We start from the raw sequence: 13,568 nt of genomic DNA, 5'->3' as shown, positions 1-13,568 counted from the left end.
GAACAATAAACAAGGGCAGGGATTGAAGTATTTGAAAAGAGCTTGGGCTTTTAAATGGACTGTGCAGGAAAGACTTCCATGAGAAAGTAAGTTTTGTGTGAAATCTGAAAGATGAGAGTGAGTACATTGTGCATACAGAGAGAGAGAGACAGAGAGAGAGACAGAGAGAGAGACAGAGAGACATAAAGAGACAGAGAGACATAAAGAGACAGAGAGAGAGAGAGAGAGAGAGAGATGAGAGAGAAAGAGAGAGAGATTCTAGGCATATACACATGAAACTATTGCAGGAATAGAATCACATTGTTACAAATTGCATCTGTAACTCAACTCTGCAGGAGCAGTTCCTGGTGCCTTCCAATGCTTTTATTTTTCTATTGTAATGACTGTACGGAAATTCATTTTAAGGTTATAGCACACTTTACTTAATTGATCCCCTGCGTTGAGACAATTAGGTTGATTTTACAACTCCATTATTATGAACGAGCCCTGTTGACAGCCCGTACTTGCTGAAAGAATTTTAACTGATTTCCAGGGCCTGTTGGGTCATCACTCAGGAATGACTGTTTTGCTCTTTTAAAAAATGGCAGAACGGCCTCATTTCTGGAGGTTGTTAGTGTCAGTCTTCGGGACAGATTCATCACTGGTGCGCAGAGCAATTTTGCAAATGTGTGTGGGATGTCTAATGACCATATTGAACAACAAGGAGCAACATCTGGAATAAAGGGGAAAATAACAAAGGAGTGATTGTTCATTTTCCCCTTAAACTGGAAGCTTACGTATTGAAATGTAAGTACAGTATTTATAACTGCAGTCCTCAGAAACCAGAAGAGACTTTCCTCACCCACAAGGTCCCTCTTCCTCAAGCTGATCAAGGAGCAAAGAACCTGCCCAGCCAGCGTGGCTCAGTGGTTGAGCATCCACCTATGAACCAGGAGGTTGCGGTTTAATTCCTGGTCGGGGTACATGCCCAGGTTGTGGGCTCGATCCCCAGAGTGGGGCGTGCAGGAGGCAGCAGATCAATGATTCTCTCTCATCATTGACGTTTCTATCTCTCCCTCTCCCTTCCTCTCTGAAATCAAGAAAAACATTTTTTAAAAAAGAAAATAAACAAAGAACCCTTAGAAGTAGTAAACAGGTTGTTTTGTTGGCTTCTCTCTTTGGATGAGTTCAAGGTTCCAAAGATTCTGTCTTCCCCTGTGCATGCTCATTTGATTGATTTCGAAGACAGAAGGGTTTCACTGCTGGGGATTTGGAGTCTTTGGTGAAAGATGAGAATGGGGCCTTGACTTGCTTCACCACACTAGCCTTGGTGTGCTATCCTCCTGTTGTCAGCCAATCTCAGGGACATCCTCATCCTCAGAATCAGGTTCTCACAGGAGCACAGCTTTGTCAAGACCCTGAATCTCCTGTCTCTTGTTTTGGGACATATTTTATTCTGCACTGATCTCAAGCAAAAAAAAAAAAATTTAGAAGAACTATTAAAGGAGACCATCTGAACCAGAAAATTTGGGGGAAGATTAATTTTTTTAAAGCACTGTCTAATGTTAATTTATGCGTGGGTTGGGGGTTTATTTGTTCAGTAGCATTAGTGCAGGAAGGTGATCTACATATCCTTTTGTGTCTCTGGGAAGCAATACATCTCGTTGTGTACCTAGTGTAGAGTTAATTCAGGCCTTAATTGTATTAAGCAAAGGGTGGAGAATTTAAAATAAAAGGGTTTCAATGATTCTGGGAACATGCATTTATTACTGTGATGAAAGAGCCATCTCTCCCAGTCCCCATTTGCTGCCTTGTTTCAGTGCTTCTCATCTCCAATAAATCACACAGGCTGGAACCTGGTCTCTTGACTGAGAGCAGTGCCTGAAATGGATGCTGTAGGTTGCCTAATACAGCTTCCAGCTTAGGGCTTTCCTTTTTGACCATTATCTGGAATGTATGTCTTCCTGGAAGGACATCCTTTTACTGTCCTTGGCCTGACTTCTACCTTGGACTCAAGAAGAATACATGGGTTTTTCCCAATATTCCTGGAAATGAGTCACATAAAAGAATTATGCCATTCCCATCCTAATAGAAGATAATAATAATAATAATAATAACAATAATTAATAATAATGCCATTGCAGCAGACACTGCCTGATCCACTCAGATCTTCTAGGATCTTCTATTTGTTCACACAGTCATCTTTCCAACTCCCCCACTTCCCGCCCCCCCCTTGTCCTGTTACTCTGCCCTTAGGGTACTCCAGGTGCTTTGCCTGCAGATGGTCCTATGATTTTGCACCACCTCCTTCATCCACTCCCACCATGACTTTTATTCAGTGACTGAGTGGTGTAGGAGTATGAAAGCTTATCGCCCTTTTTTTGCAAAGGAACGTGGAGAAATGCAAACTTTGAGATCCAGTATATACTGTGGTCTTCTCCTGAAGGACTAGGCTGAAGCTGGGACTTTTCCTGAAAATGCACCTTTTCTTGGCTCCTTCTCCTACCCTGCCCTGCCTCTCCATTTCTTTCTAATGCGCTCTTGTCTTTGTTTTGTGTTGGCTTCTGAAGAACCCCACCTAAGGCAACCACAACCTTTTAATTGAGCATTTAGTGCAGTTCAGTCACATTAAATTATTTGATTCTCATAAGAACCCTTTGCAGTAAATCATGAGCCATGGGCAACAGAAGAACATATTAGCCAATTTTTCCAAATAGCTAATAAATGTTGCAGCTGAGATTTAAACACAGACTCAAGCAACTCTAAGACCCATTCTCTGAATGTGTAACATATTTCTCTCAACAGAAAAAGTCTATTACTAAGAGTCTATAGTTTCGTCATAAAACAGTAGCCAAGTTACTGGTTGACCGGCAGAACACCTGGAGTCACATCACCCTAGTGCTTTGGTGTGTGCATTTAGGCAAGTGGCTTCATTTTTCTAAACATTAGTTTCTTTCTTTATAAAGAAGTGGGTGTGGCTATGTGTCAATATAGCTTTCCTTTCAAAAACAGATGGTAGGATGGATTTGGTCCATGGGTTGAACAGTGTCACCCTTTGCCCTACAGTGATTATGAGATACAACCAATGTATGAAATGACCTTTGTCTACCTTCAGAGCCTATATACTTTGCATTAATCTCTACTCTCTCCCTAATAGGTTTTGAGCTTAGAAAACAAAACAATAATACCCTGCTAGATGGTGGTTTTCAGTTTCCAAGCTTCAAGTAGAGTCCATAGCTTATCACCTTGCACAACAGCTTACTCAGGGGCAGATTCTTGAATTAGAGGCTTTGTGTCTGGAAAAACAGCAAAGCGCTGTGCCTCAGACAGGCCTTGCATGCTTGGCCCTTGTGAATGAGGACAAGCATGACATCGGTATGCCGGATGTCCTCCGATTGCTCCTTGATCCTCACTAGCCTGGACCATGAACCATGTCAATACTTTGGATTTACGCTGAGGGTTCCAGAAGAGCTTCTCTCTAAATCACTATTTACCTCCAAGCAGGCAAGAAGCCTGGCACTACCCGAAGGTGAAGAAATCACCTAAAGCAGGACCCAGAGCGAGGAAAGAAGAATCTGGATGTGGCCAATGCCCGTCAGTAAAGCCACACTCTATTAGCTTTGAAAGATAGCCCAATTACCCTCCATTTCAGCGTGCAGAAAAATGATGCCGCAACGTGACCTCGTACCATAAATCCCACACCCGTAAACACTCCCTATGCAATCAGTTGTTGCTCCAAATTGGTCTCATCTAAGGGAAGCGGATAGTCAGTTCTATCTGTCAGCTAGGGAGATAGAAGCACTTACAGAAGGAGACCGTTCTCTGCTGCCTCAGCCATTTGTGGAGAGGCAGATTGGGTTCTAGTTTAGTGAATGTGCTGGCTCTCAACCTGTAATAAGGCACAACCTAGTGATGGAAAGACACCCAGCTTTTAGCCCATGAGCGTGATTTTGCCAGCTCAAAAGGGTGAGTAAAAGTCCTGGAGTTCAAAATCAGGACACCTGGTTTCTGTTTTTGTGTAGGACTTGGGCCACGGTACAGGGAGGAGTTCTGGACCCAGCGTCAGATGACTTGCTTCAAAGTTCTAGTTCTCACAGTGATCGGCAGGGTGGTCCTGTCCAAAGTCACTTCCTGTGGCAGAGAAGGCTCTGTGTGTTCCCAAAGCCATTCTCTGCTCTTCCTGAGTACACCATTGGGTTGTATTTCCCAGCTCCTGGCAATTGGTCAGGCCATGTGGCTGAGTTCTGGTTAAGTGAATGTGGGTGGGAGGAATGAAGGTCACTTCTAGGCCTGGATTAAAAAGACCCTCCCCTCATTCCTTCTGCCTTATTTAGAAGCATATGGGATCTTTCCAGGAACTGCAAGACCTCAAGGCTGATGAAGGAGCCAGGTTTCCTGAGTATAGCAAACCCTGTTTCGATCTCCCTAGTCCTTCCACCACCCTCAGTTTGCCAACTGGACTTTATATAAGTGGTTTAAAGCATTGAGATTGAAGGAGTGATCTACATAGTTAGACTATATAGTTAGTGTTAACATCTTAATAACAACAATGGTGATAGCAACAGCCTTACATTAAGATAGCATTGGACCCTCATGAACTATCTCTTATGGTCTGCAAACAGTAACATTATAAGTTCCATTAATGTTCCCATTTCAGAGTCGAAGCTGAGACATACAGAGTGGGACACCTTTTCTAATGTCGCACAGTGAATGTGGCGGAACTGTGACTGGCTTGGAACCCCAGTTTCCTCTGCATAGTAAAGATGGTAATGATCCGTCCCATCTACCCAAAATGTTACCGCGTGTGTCACAAGAGTTAGGATGTAGAGAGGCTGGAGGACTAAAAGCATCATATAAATGATAGATGCTGTTATTATTGATCTTTCTGAGCCTTGGTTTTTATAGCTATAACATTTGTTCCAGTTAATCACTATTTTTAACACAGTAACATGAAACATTTATGTGTTCCACAGAGGCAAGTGATGGTGACAATCTAACATTCCTTGCTATGTGAGTGGTATTTAGTGGCAATACGTGGAAGAGAGAGTGGGGAGCGTGAAAGATGTAGCAACAAGAAGGCACTTAAGGATTTTTCTCTTATCTCATTCTCTTCTCCTCTCCTCCCTCCAAAAAACCATCTCCTCTGGTCTGTAATTAGGCATGCTAGCACTAATTGCTAGGTGGCATCCTAAGTGACCCCGTCATTTCTCAAGTGGCTGATATAATGCTCAGGGTAGGCCAGGTCTCAGGACCTAAGAAAATGGGAAAAATCAGCTTTTATGGGTTTTTCTTTAAAGGAAAGATATAAAAGTATTCTAGAACATGTTAATTGATACTGTTGTTCGATTCTGATATGATTCTCAGTTCACGCTATATCTTAAGACATAAAGAGATTGAAAAAATCAGGTTGATGACTTTACCTTTGGAAAAAGAAAACATAAGTTATTATACCATATATCAGTTGGTTCTGAAGTTTAACTCAAACTCAGCAGGGAAACATTTATGACAGATTTTTGGATTACATTTTTTAGCATGTCTGCCATCTAGTTTTAACTTGAACATCACACACTATGGAGTTCTGATGTGTTTCTGACTTGCAAAAATAATGTTTTATTTGGCCGGGTGGCTGATGTGGAAGTTTCTGGCTGACTAGGCTTCCAAGGATACTGCCTCCGAGCCACCCGAGGCCAAGTCAAGTGGAGGTGGAGGCACCGGGGATCCAGTAGAATTGCTGCCGAGGCTGGGGCTTGTCTCTGATGATTGACAAGGACAGACAGGCACTTCATCATGGGTGGCTTTTTCTCAAGTATATTTTCGAGTCTATTCGGAACCCTGGAAATGAGGATTTTAATTTTGGGATTAGATGGAGCAGGAAAAACTAGAATTTTGTACAGATTACAGGTTAGAGAGGTTGTTACTACTATTCCTACCATTGGATTTAATCTTGAGACGGTAACATACAAGAACCTTAAATTTCAAGTCTGGGACTTAGGAGGACAGACCAGTATCAGGCCACACTGGAGATGTTATTATTTGAACACAGATGCCATCATTTATGTAGTAGACAGTTGTGACTGAGGCCGAATTGGCATTTCCAAATCAGAGTTAGTTGCCATGTTGGAGGAAGAAGAGCTGAAAAAAGCCATTTTGGTAGTATTTGCAAATAAGCAGGACATGAAACAGGCTATGACTCCCTCAGAGATGGCAAATTCACTTGGGCTACCTGCCTTGAAGGACCGAAGATGGCAAATATTCAAAACTTCAGCAACAAAAGGCACTGGCCTTGATGAGACAGTGGAATGGTTAGGTGAAGCTTTAAGAGCAGACAGTAATCCAACCACTTTTGCTTTTCTGAAATGAAGACCACATCCCATGTCCCTTCAGAAATAGTTAAGTATGCTTCACACTACTAAATGTTAGAGCTGTGTGTGATTGTTGGCATATACTGAACTGACTACACATTTGTAATAAATATAAAAAATAAGTATTTGGTTGGAAGGATAGCTCATCATGATTGAACCAACTGACTGGGTCTGTATGATGTAAAACATTCCTTCCTTGCTTTCTTGTATTATTAAAGTATATATTCTATTTGTGTGGAATTCTTATTCGAATACAGTCCTATTAAAGAATGCACTCTTATTGAGGGGGAAAAAACACCCTATTTTTGAATGAGTGGTTGCAGATTATTTGTATAAACACTAATAAATACCTTAGCTCAGATTTTTTCCCCTCTAAAATGAATTAAATTTTTCCAAAAATTAGACTCAGTAGGGTAGTCTAGGAACATAGTGTGAGAAATATAGTTTTCATTTGCTCAGTAACCACTTTATTTAAACTGTTTCATTTAAAAGCTTTTGGTTATAGGCATGAAGTTGAAATAATTATTTTGATAGTTAACTTCACTGATGTATCTGTAATTGTTATTTTGTAGTACTTTATAGTTGAAAAAATTCAATGTATATTGATACCTAGTCAATTTTTATAAGAACCCTGTGATGTAGATAGGACAGGTTGTAATGTAATGTTTTCATTTTATGGATATGTTGAATCTTGAGTTGATAGCTTGGCTTGCCCAACTGTTAGTAAGCTGGGAGCTGGGCTTAGAGTGAGACTTCAGGGTCAGAAGCTTGTCCCATGAACTACACCATATGTAAGTTCAAATGATATAAGTCCCTACATAAAATTATGCTAAGTGAAGTAGACTGTACATTCAAAATAATGCCTGTAAATTTATCTGTCCATACTAGTAGAGGTAGTAAAAACAGTCCTAAATGATTATATTTGATGAATTCACAACATATTTTTAAAATATCACATTGAAGGTAATGAAGATATATTTTAAGAAGCATTGTAAAAAAAAGTTTTATTTACCTCAGAGAGTGACATCCCATAGAGTGTGACATTGGCATCAGGGAATTCCTTTCTTTCTTTCTTTCTTTCTTTCTTTCTTTCTTTCTTTCAAGTATATTTTATTGATTTTTTTTTCAGAGAGGGAGAGGGGTAGAGAGTTAGAAACATCGATGAGAGAGAAACATTGATCAGCTGCCTCCTGCACAGCCCCCACTAGGGATGTGCCCGCAACCAAGGTACATGCCCTTGACCGGAATCGAACCTGGGAAGCTTCAGTCCGCAGGCTGACGCTCTATCCACTGAACCAAACCAGCCAGGGCAAGGGGATTTCTTACACATACACAATGTGGTTCTGCTTGGCATTAAGAAAGATCTAGAAACTTTGAGGTTGTGTTCCTGCATGACAATTGCTTAGAATTACAGACTGTTGCACCCTAGATAGGCCCTGCACTCTCTACTTTGCCACAGTCTCTATCACTCTGTATTGCCTCTCAGCATGGTAGCCAAGTGTCAGTTGCCATTTAACCCTTCCATCTTGACTATTTGCCTCCTTTACACCAATATTCTGCTCCCTGTACTGAATCCACTACCTCTGTTTTTTAATGTAGCTTTTGTTGGGAAACAATATTTGCTACTATGAATAAAATTAGACCTTTCTCCTTCCTGTTGTTCTGAAGCATAGAGAGTGAACCACTCATTCTGCCATTAAGTCAACCTTTCCAATGTCTGTTCAGATACTACTTGTTTAGCATTAAAATCCTCCCTTACCACTCCTTCACTTTTTGAATATCCTTTTATTTAAACTCATCTTTAAACTCTTCCAGGAAGTCTTCCATAGTCTCGACCACCTCAACAGACAGGGCTGTTTTTTCTTTAACTCTTTGCATATAGCACTCTCTGTTCATTTCTGCCAAAGAAGTTATCATTGCAATTATTGATTTACTTGTTTATTCCACTGAAATATAAACTTGGAAAAATTATCACCCCTCTGTATATGTCATACTCTATCCAGTTGTCATGCCTTTGCATATGCTGTTTCCTCTTCCTAGAATACCCTTTCTTATTTACAGCACTCTTCTTGGCACAACTAAACGCTATGCATCTCTTAGAGCTTCTCAAGCATTGCTTTTTTAGTGAAACTTTCTATGGAACCTTCATACAGGCTTGATTCCCCTAACCTACACTCCCATAATGCAATTCTAGACATAGTACCTATCACAGTATACTCTACCTCTCACACAAGAATGTCAGGAGGCTCTTGATGTAATTGAAAGTCTTTATTCACCATAAATTTAGCATTAAGTAGTATGCCTGGTATATAATTGAATACACACACACACACATACACACACACACAACACATACTAGAGGACTGGTGCACAGATTCATGTACTGGTGGGGTCCCTCGGCCTGGCCTGTGGGGATCAGGCCAAAACTGGCTCTCCGACATCCCCTGAGGGGTCCTGGATTGCGAGAGGGCAGTTCTCGGGTGATGCACCCCACAATTGGGCTCCCTCCTCTCTGGTTTCAGGTGCGTCACCCGAGAACCGCAGCTGCCAAGTCACCGCAGCTCGGCAGCTCCTGCATTGAGCATCTGCCCTGGTGCTCAGGGCATGCCATAGCTACCAGTTGGGCGGTCAAACGGTCAGATGGTCACTTAGGGTTTTATACACACACACACACACACACACACACACACGCGCGCGCGCGCGCGCACACACATTCACACATGAAAGGAAAAGAGAAAGAAGGAAGAAATTCCTTTGTGACAGAGTAAACTGATATCCAAGTTATAGTGTTACCCTGTACTTTCTTCCTTTCCACTCTAAGTCCAGCTGGGCTACTGCTCATTGCTCATGGAATACCATTGATATGACCTGCCTGCTTTCCTACCTCGATTGTCTAGTAATTTCTTATGAAACTATTATGTAGTATTTTATTTGGTCAGGAAACTTCTCAGTGGCTTTTCTTATTGCTTGAGTCTCCCTATCTTGCATTTGGAAAGGTCCTAGGTACAAGTCTATAGTTCAGTTGTGTAATTTAGTGTTATGTATCCCTTCTTGTTCTCCATCATATCACCCATCTTTTATCAGAATGGTATCTGTAATCATTAAGGCTATTTTGGAAGCCAGTAGCAAAAAATACATTTTGGATAAGCTTAAACCAAAAAATAAAAATTAAAAAATATTAGATGTCCACCCAGATGTCATACAGGACAACTATGTCATAGAAAGGACAGGTTTTCAACTGAACCTAAGGGACAATCTCACTAAAAAGCTTTGAAGTCTTCATGACTCTCTCTTTACCTTAATATTTTCATCTAACAGCTCAAACTAATCAACTTAATGCCCTATGTCCCAAGCCTAACATTCCCAGGAGAGAGCCCTGAGCAGTTTGATGATGGTTTCTTTTCCTTAGAACCATCCACTCCAGCTGAGAGGAAGTTACACTTTTTACAAAGCACTGCTTCTGTGGTTGACATGTGGGAAGTGGAGGAAGGGCAGAAAAGCAGTGTGGCCAGTCTATTCCTTGGCTAGACATTTGGGAATAGGAATATATTTAATTGACAGCTGCTTATTAATATCTACCATATCCAGATACTAAAAAAATGCAGTAATGAATAAACTAGATTAGATCACTCCTATGGTGAAATCAACATTTTTTCCATTCATCAAAAATAATTAGTGGACACCTACTATGTACAAAGACTGTGCTTGGAACTATGATGAGGTGAAAGCAAAAGATAGGGTGTTTGAACAAGCAAGTGTTACATAGAATTGGCCAGTCTAGTCATTTTTTCAGACATTCACTGAGTATATTGCACATGCCATTGTGTTAGACTGGACTCTGAAGGTATAGAGATGAATGAGAAACTGTTGTGGTTATTAAGATGTTCACAGACTGGAACGGGAGCCTGACATCTAAACAGTTCATTTCAACCCAGGATAATTCAATATTTTCTGACAAAACTCTAGAAAAGTGGAGAAACCTACATGAAGCAAACTGTTTTAGAAGAATCCAGGAAAGAGAGAGAGTATAGTTGGCAGAAAAAAAGTCTAAATATAAAGAAGAAATCTAGTCCTGGTGGATGTAGCTGGAACAAAGATGAAAGCAGGAAGGTACAGGATAGATTTAGAACATGGGGACAGCCAGTCAGGAATTTTAATATAGATGTAGAAGATAAACCCATAAATGTAGGTAGGACTAGATAATGGCATGTTAATAAGTTAAGATTTTTTTGTTTAACAACAAGAAGTAACTGAATGTTTCTGAGCAGGCAATACCTTTTTAAGTGGTTACCTTACAGGTGGGCTACTTCTTGGTGTTCCTGCTGGTGGAGTGGGTTGGTATTATTTGGGGGATGGAAAGAGGCAAGGATCTGCTTAAAAACTCCTGTAATGGAGATTATCTTCTCCTTTAATTTCTGTTATATTTTCATAGCTCTTGAGGGACTGAACTTATATTGCAGCTCTCCATGTTCTCGTGTTTCCAATGCAACTGCAAGGTCTTTGAAAATAGGAGTGTTGTTCCTTTTTGCATTCCCTAAAGCCTAACACAAAGCCCTGTTTAAAATGGGTTCTAAATAAATATTGCACAGATGCAAAATTTGATAGAGGAATGAATGAGTGAAAGAATGAATGGTTCCAAGAGAGGAATTTAGATTTCACATCGATGAGTGTCCTTGCATTTGTTCACATCTTGAGCATCCTAGGGAGACCATGCATCACCGTGCAAACCTTGGCTGTTACTTTCTAAATGTTTGAACTGTACACGTTACTCTATTTCCTGAGCCTCTAGTTGTTTTTTTTTTCCTGCTGAAATGGGGCTAGTAATTCTTACTATCTCACAGTGGTGGTGTGAAGAGGAGAAGAAACACCGTGTATAAAGCACTTAGCTTGTTACTAGGACAAAGAGAGAACCATTAAACGGTAAGGTTAGTATGTTTTCAATAGCCTACTGGTGATAGACAGGGCTGAAAATGGACTCTTGCCTTTTCCCATCCTTTTATTTAGTCAGTCATGCAGTTCATGTTTGGTTAGAAATATTTGTAAATGCCCATTATTGGGCACGGAAGGCACAGAGTGAAAAAGATCCACTACATCACACTGCAAGAACTCCCCATATAATGCAGAAAACTGGGAAGTGACCATGCATTTACATCACAATGGGATTTGTGCTCCTAAGGGAAATGCATTTGGAAGATGCACTGTCAGCACACCTGCAGGAGGAAAGCAGGTAGGGCGAGTTCAAGGAACTGTGAGTAATTCATTTGGCTAGAGCTTCAAGGGCAAGGAAGTCCTCATGAGGCTGCAGAAGTGAGCTAAGTCAAGTCATGATAGACTTGTCAGTTTTTCCCGACTTTGAGAAGGGATTCCTAAACTCCCTACTGTTCATCCACTCCAACCCCAAATATCTCTGCTTAAGGCTAGCTCTTTAGTTTCCTTTCTGACTCTGCCAAGTTGCCCATGTCTTAGGAAGTCCTGGGATTCTCAGAAAGCAAAGGCGGCACAGCAGGCTGCCCTTTGCTGGAATCCCGGCTGCCTCTCTAGGCTTATCTTTCCAGCGGGAGCAAGGATCCAGCCAGGGTTGACTTGAGTCAGCTTGCCAAACTCATTCTGCACACGTGTTCCCTGAGAGCTGACTAAGAAGGCCTTCGCTGGTGGTGTTAAAAATCAATATTTTTCAATCTGTTTGGATACGGGAGGTCTGGTGCTGGCTGTGCAAGGAGAATCTGAATGGAACAAAAGAATCAGAGGCACCGACAGGTTTCACAGAGCACTGAGAGTCTTTGAAAATTAAAGTTCTGTTTTTGTTTTTCCCCCAGAGTTTTGTTTTAGTTCCCTGAACAATACCGTCATTGTCTGTCATTAAGGACAGGAAAGACAGCATTACTGTGTTTCATGGTCCATCTTACCCTCCTCGATGTCACAGTGTAACCGGTTTGGCACAGGGCTCTTCCATTCATGCTTTCGTTCTTTGGAGTGCTAGCTGGGAAACCTTTTTTTTTTTTCCTCTCTAGAGCAGTGGTTCTCAACCTGTGGGTCACGCGACCTCTTTGGGGGTCGAATGACCCTTTCACAGGGGTCGCCTAAGACCATCAGAAAACACATATATAATTACATATTGTTTTTGTGATGAATAACTATGCTTTAATTATGTTCAATTTGTAACAATGAAATTGGGGGTCACCACAACATGAGGAACTGTATTAAAGGGTTGCGGCATTAGGAAGGTTGAGAACCACTGCTCTAGAGTTTGTAAAGTAAGCCAAACATGACTGGGCCAGAGGGAGGGGGGAAAGGAAAAGAAATTACTTCATCAGACTCACGCTCTGAACCTGCTGGGAAGAGATGAAAAACAAAGTCCAGATTAGGAGACATCCAGTCTGATGCTTTCCCTGAGAAGTGGGCATCGTCCTCTGGTGGGTCACGCTGATTCTGCTCTGGCCACAGTAGTTGCCTTTGACATAAATGTCAACTGACATTTATTTCCGGAATGAGTCTTGCCATTTGTCTCTGCCCACCCAGTTTCAGGATTTTAAAATATGCCTGAAATAAGGTTGGGTACACCAATGCTCGGCTTTCTCCTTCTGGATTACCTAGAGCCATGAGTACAACCTCTGCTGGGAGCCCACGATCTGGCTGAGACACGCCAAAAAGTAAAGTGTGTCTTCCCAGGTGGTAACTAGTCAATCTGACAAGGGCCATGGATATATTTGTTTGGAACTTGACCTCTGCCAGGAGCTTTACCTACACAAGGTTACTTAATTCTCACTACCATCCAATAAAGCATGTGCTATTATTCTTCTTTTATGGGATGATAAACATGGCTCAGAGAGGCCAGTGATCTGTAAATAATCACAAGCCAGTGCATGGAGAGATGGATTTAAATCTAGATTTATTGGTTCCTCTTTTTCCGGAACACACCAGCACCTTTCCTCCCTCTTTCATCCTCAAAGTACATTCTCTCTCTCTCTCTCTCTCTCTCTCCCTCTCCCCCCCACCCAAGGGCCCTTTTTTGTTTGTTTTTTTGCCTCTGTAACTTGTTTTCTGGGGCCATTTCTTATATAGCTCACTTCCTCTACTTCTGTGACTTTCTAAATAAACGTTTCCTTATAGTTTGAGTCTTGACTCTGAATACTTTCTTAGCCAGAACCCAAGTACTGAGGTTGCTGAACTGAGGTCTAACATCTGGTGGCACTTCGCCACCAACATTTGGGCAAAAAGGTAGATAAT

At 41.4% G+C, this 13,568-nt stretch overlaps 1 pseudogene; it reads left to right on the top strand.

Moving 5' to 3' along the window:
• The first annotated feature begins 5,766 nt into the window (after positions 1-5,766).
• LOC139017682 (ADP-ribosylation factor-like protein 1 pseudogene) lies at positions 5,767-6,339 on the top strand (annotated as a pseudogene).
• The last annotated feature ends 7,229 nt before the right edge of the window (positions 6,340-13,568 follow it).

The sequence above is a fragment of the Myotis yumanensis genome, unplaced genomic scaffold (assembly GCF_028538775.1).
Source record: "Myotis yumanensis isolate MYYU_CA2020_CCGP unplaced genomic scaffold, mMyoYum1.0.hap1 SCAF_10, whole genome shotgun sequence".
Classification (NCBI taxonomy): domain Eukaryota; kingdom Metazoa; phylum Chordata; class Mammalia; order Chiroptera; family Vespertilionidae; genus Myotis; species Myotis yumanensis.
Note: the sequence above shows the minus strand (reverse complement) of the source record. Positions and strands in the feature narration are given on the sequence as shown.